A 6,000-nucleotide genomic window follows, 5' to 3' on the forward strand; every position below is an offset into this window, starting at 1 on the left:
GGAGGGATCACTTACCACTTATGGTCACGGGCAAAAGACAGGCTCAACTTGGGGAAAACCAAAATCAATTTAATTTACTACAAATCAAATCAAAATAAGGATAATGAGAAGTAAAACCAAATCTTAAAACACCTTCCCCCACCCCTCCCTCCTGCCTGGCTCAACTCCACTCCCGGATTCTCTGCCTACCCCCCACAGCAGCGCAGGGGGATGGGGAATGGGGGTTGGGGTCAGCTCCCCACACGCTGTCTCTGCCGCTCCTTCCTCCTCAGGGGGAGGACTCCTCACTCTTCCCCTGCTCCACCGTGGGGTCCCTCCCACGGGAGACAGTCCTCCACGAACTTCTCCAACGTGAGTCCTTCCCATGGGCTGATCTTCAGTCACAGCCTGCTCCAGTGCAGGCTTGCCCGTGGAGTCCCGGCCGTCTTGGGGGGCATCCCTCTGCTCCAGCGTGGGCTCCTCCCCGGGCTGCAGGTGGGCATCTGCTCCCCGGCTCCCCTCCGTGGGCTGGGGGGGACAGCCTGCCGTCTGTCTCACCACGTCTGTCTCCCCCGCTCCTCCTCCCCTCCTTCTGCACTGACCTGGGTGTCTGCAGAGGGTTTCCTTTCCCATTCCAATTCCCCTACTCACTGCACGTTCCCCTTCTGAAATCTGTTCTCCCAGAGGTGCTACTGCCGTCGCTGATGGGCTCGGCCTTGGCCAGAGGCGGGTCTGACTTGCAGCCGGGGAAGCTTCTAGCAGCTTCTCACAGGAGAAGCTGTAGCCCCTCCTCCACTACCAAAACCCACCACACAAACCCCAAACATTCATATAATCTATATCCCCTCCAAGGCATGAGTCTTGACCTTATTGAGACTATATGAGCTGTAGTTTGAAGCTGTATGGGAAAGCAGCTTGCTTATAAATAGAAAATTAGACAGACTCCTATGCCATGTATATCCCAATGCCACAGTCATTTCCTGGCATTGATAGTTTACAAGCATGTAAACAAGGTTTCCGCCAAAACTGCCACGTGGGATGAACCAAGATACAATTTAAACATTAGCCTAGAAGTCAGCTACCCTGATCATGACCAATATGATTGTGAAGTCATGGTCATCTAATAATTTGTCCTCATATTCATGACTTGAAAAAACATACGTTGCATACCAAGTATCAGACCATAGAGAAAATGGCTAGTCCAGTGATCCTTGAAAGATTTTGGGAGGAGAAAGGGTTTGAAACCAGGGTACTCTAAATTAGAGTCTAAGCAATCTTCTTGATACTTTTTTCCTTACCTGGTTAAGATGAGAGAAGTGGACTGAGACTTAATGTAAGAAAAACTGCAAAGCTGGTGGATCAGTTCTGGTCCAGAGGTACAGGCCAGTCTTTCCCAATCCCAGAGAAAGTGCGGTGAGGATCATTAGACAAGATAGAGTCTAAATATCCTTCTCAAGAGAGGTAATGAGTATTTTAGACCTCCTGGTTCAGAATAGATTTGGTGGTGAAAAATGACATAGCAGAGAATAAGATTCAGCTTCAGTGTTGCTGAATTCTTATGAAAGCGTCCTGGGGACTATAGGGGAGCATCATGTTGTCACTGCTACATGACTTGTACCAGGCTAGGGAAGCACTGTTTCCAGACAGAAGTCACGACAAAAGGAATTCTCTCCTCAGAAAAACGAGGTTTTTTTTACTTCCCACATAGAGGAGAGTGCTTTCTTGCCTATATCCCTGCTTTTCAAAAAGCATTGATGTTTATGCCAATGCACACCTCTACCTCTGAACCCTAAACCAGTTATTTTCCCTTGACAAGACGAAGGAGCATACAGACATCCATATTTACCAGATATATGTCACGTCAAACCCAGTGTTTGCATTTACTGTTGCTGTTTGGCTCATCTCTGGAAGCCTTCAAGACCTTTTTAGGTATTTAAATCCATGTAACTAAAACATTTGTTTGCTGTATAGCCCTTCACATTCACACAAAATGCCATCAGTTGTGACAATTAGATATTTAAATAATTCAATGTAAATACATGTAAATTAGGTTATCAGAACATGCTTTATTTTATGTATGGTATTACCAGAATATATCTAACCTAAAAACAAAGTCCAAAAGAAATTTCCTGGAAATCTCAACCGCAGGGTGCTCATGTTTTCCACAATCCTGACAAATATTGGAGTGCTGATTTGAGAGGGTTGACTTGCAGAACAGATCAATAATGCTTTAGTAATCACTATATTTAGTGAAAGTACCACCTTTGTCTTTCACTGCTTCAGTCTCTCAGTAAAAGTAACTGATTAGTTTCCTACTGTACAGATGTTTTTATCCCAATTTAATACATGATGTAGTGTTTTTAAAGTCCCAACATTTTAAGATGTATTAATTCCACGTTTGCATTTCACACACATCTGGGTGAGAGTGCTATAGCTGACACTCATTACTGCATGTTTTACTCCTCAGCAAAGAGAAAATAAGGAACAGCAGGAGTACAGCCCAAGTAACTTTGCCTAATTGCATGATAAATCTTGCTGGATATTCAGTTTCTGTTCTGATTCTGAGTGCTTCAGTGAATATTGCTACATAGCTCACTCATAAACTACTTTAAAAGCTATTACACCATTTTTTAAAATACTACTTTTAAAAATACTTTTAAAAATACTACTACTATTGAATAGACCCAATCCTCCTACAGTGAAGAGGGAGGGGAACTGGTAGAGTCCAAATGTTACTGTACTGTAAAATATTTTACACCTTCTTTTGTTAACACTGTCAAGTTTTTCAGAATTTGCTCCTCCAATCCTGCTCAGCCTGGGTGCTTGCTTCATTCTGCTTTTCCTTATGTATTAGGGTACAGCTAGGGACAGTGATATGACATATTGCAGATAACATCCTAACATATTAAATAAGGATGTTCAAACATAGTGACAGATCCTGTTGTATGATGATACATCAGGGCAGCTCAAAGATAAGAATTTTAATATATTCTATTATAGAATCACTTAAGGTGACTAAGTGATAGCTGTGGGGGGAATGGAATAGCTTGCAGCTTCTGAAAAGGGTTAAGAGACCTGGCAATGGGAAAGAAATACCTGGGTGCTATAGGGAGACAGAAGTAGAAGTAATCAAAATTAACCTGTTGTAGAAAAAATCCCTCATCTCTTTGAGTAATTCTGGGAGATGACAGAAGGAATGTAATTTTCTCCTTAGATGGAAGATGAGGTGTCCCCAACATATGGGACCTGCCAAGACAATCTTTCTGAACTGATCCCAGCAACAACTTTCCTATAGTTGCCCTAAGTATAGGCTATGAATACCTACCATTAGATCATAGAATCATGGAATCATAGAGTAGTTCGGGGGACCTTTAAAGGCCATCTGGTCCAACCCCCCTGCAATGAGCAAGGGGATCTTCAACTAGTTCAGGTTGCTCAGAGCCCCATCCAACCTGACCTTGAATGTTTCCAGGGATGAGGCATCTACCACCTCTCTGGGCAACCTGTTCCAGTGTTTCACCACCCCCATTGTAAAAAAATTCCTTCCTTACATCTGGTCTAAATCTACCCTTTTTAGTTTAAAACCATTACCTGTTGTCCTATCACTACAGCCTCTACCAAAAAGTCTGTCCCCATCTTTCTTATAAGCCCTATTTAAGTATTGAAAGGCCACAGTAAGGTCTCTCCAGAGCCTTCTCTTCTCCAGGCTGAACAACCTCTGAGCCTGTCTTCATAGGAGAGGTGTTCCATCCCCCTGATCATTTTTGTGGCCCTCCTCTGGACCTGCTCCAACAGGTCCATGTCTTTCCTGTGCTGAGGACTCCAGAGCTGGACACAGGACTCCAGGTGAGGTCTCACCAGAGTGGAGCAGAGGGGCAGAATCACCTCCCTCAACCTGCTGGTCACAATAGATACTCTGGTGGTATCAGCCTGCCCCATTTTTCCTAAACCTCTGAATCCCATCTTTGCCACGTGAGGAAGGAGCAGACCTGTCTCAGGATGATGGAAAAGGGAAGGAAAAGAGTGCCAGGAGTGCTTGGCTTATTGACCTACAGCCTGCTCTTTGCCTGGATCCGATCAGAGTATTACAGAGTGGTGGGGAATTGCAAGCTGGAGGCTGGATAAATCATCCTGCTGGTCTTATCTGTTGTTGACCCTCCCTCACCCCCCACCTAGGATCCCTCAGATCTGATGAAGGATCTGGGGTGGGAAGCATCCACAATGGATTTATTGCAGTCATCCAGACTGATGCGATGTGCCTGTAGAGAGACACACGTGGCGCTCTTTTGCTCTTGTAATTAGGGTGGCTGTGCCATGCCCAGCAAGGGTCGTTAGGTACCACTGAACTAAATGGAGAATATGTGGTAGGTTTTGTACCCATACAAAAGCTGGGCTTGACTGAAAGGCCTAGTAGGTCCATCTCATTTCTAATTTTCATTAGATAATCATCATTAAGAACACTATTAACTGTATTAAAATGTTTTCTTTATTCAGCTGCAAATTATTTTTCCATGTTCAATTAAATTTTATCCACAGAGAAAGCATCCACCATAAATTTGGCTTCCAGAGTAATAACATACCTTTCAGAATTAATTGTTAAAGTACAACTGAAGACTTTAAGTGTGTGAAGGGCATGACCTTTCCTATTAGGAAAGGGTCTATTTGCCTTTCCCTTCATAACAAAGATACCATGCTTTAAAGACCAAGGCCTCACTTAAACCAGATCCCTGGAAATAATGGCAGAATGTGACTTCTGAAATGTGAGTAGGAGCTGGCATGGCCACAACACACCTACTGCAATTACTGCCATAAATCCTATTAGGTAACATATAGTTTCTACATCTGTCTCACAAGAAGGGTGTTGAAGCCCCTCTGGAGAAGCCTGGAGGTCCTTCTGCTTGGACAGATGCCCCGAAGGCAACTTGCAACACCCTGGCCACCCTCTTCACACAGAGACAGTGGTTGGGACTTGCTGTTTTGGCGAGCTGAATTCGGGACACTTTCGTGTCTGACTTCCTGTACAACACAACCACGTAATGTCACTCCCTGACCTCTGCACAGAGCTTCATGGAGTGGGTCTACAGCGTATGCCTATGCACTCCTGCCACTTGTGCTACTTGAAGTATTTACCAGTACGCTACTCATGACATTTATTGCAACATCCATTTTCAGTCAGTTTGAACAGTCAGACAGATTATATAATTTTTCAAAAGCTATCTATCTCAGACACCTAGAATTACAAGGCACTTTTGTTAACGTATTTTAATGATGAAAAGTATTTACTCCCAGGATTTTTGAATAGGAAAATAGTATTATATTTGAGTTATGGAATCTGTTTATAAAGGAAGAGCCAGTTTCATCACTGAGGACACATAACTTAATTCAGAGATATTACATCAGTGTTGAATTTGGCTCTAAGTACTAAAAGCACCACGCTAACTGTATTTATATTTGGCTTTCATGTATACTTAAGTCTGGCAAGTGTATCTCGTGGGCACCTGTTTGATGCAGAGATTTATGGAGAATGCCAACATTTGGTCTTGATATTTAAAAACAATTTGTTAATTGTCAAGAAAAGTAAACTGTTAACATCTTTATTTACTGATGAGACAACGCGTCAGTACTGGAACCTATTCAAAATGGACAGCCATTTATTAGTCCCTAAAGCATTGAAGTTTTTAAACTGCAGGCTTTTTTTTTTCTTCTAAGTCTTGATTTTTATTATAAACAATACTTAAGTAGATGTTTCATTTTACCAAGGGGCTAGATAGTTCCGTTTTTATTAAATGTCATACATAGCTCATGTGAAAGGGAGATTTTGGACCCCAAGAAATGATAAATAAACTGATTCTGATTTACCCTTCCCTTCTATTCACTTCCTTTTCTTTTCTTCCAGGTTATGTCTTAGTGAATCTAAAAGCTATGGCTTTCCAAGTTGCCGACTTCATGTTTCTGGTTATATGTATGTATGTATCGAGGCACTGGAATTATTTACAAAGCTAAAATTACAAAATCAGCCCC

The sequence above is a fragment of the Aquila chrysaetos genome, chromosome 17 (genome assembly GCF_900496995.4).
Source record: "Aquila chrysaetos chrysaetos chromosome 17, bAquChr1.4, whole genome shotgun sequence".
Lineage (NCBI taxonomy): Eukaryota > Metazoa > Chordata > Aves > Accipitriformes > Accipitridae > Aquila > Aquila chrysaetos.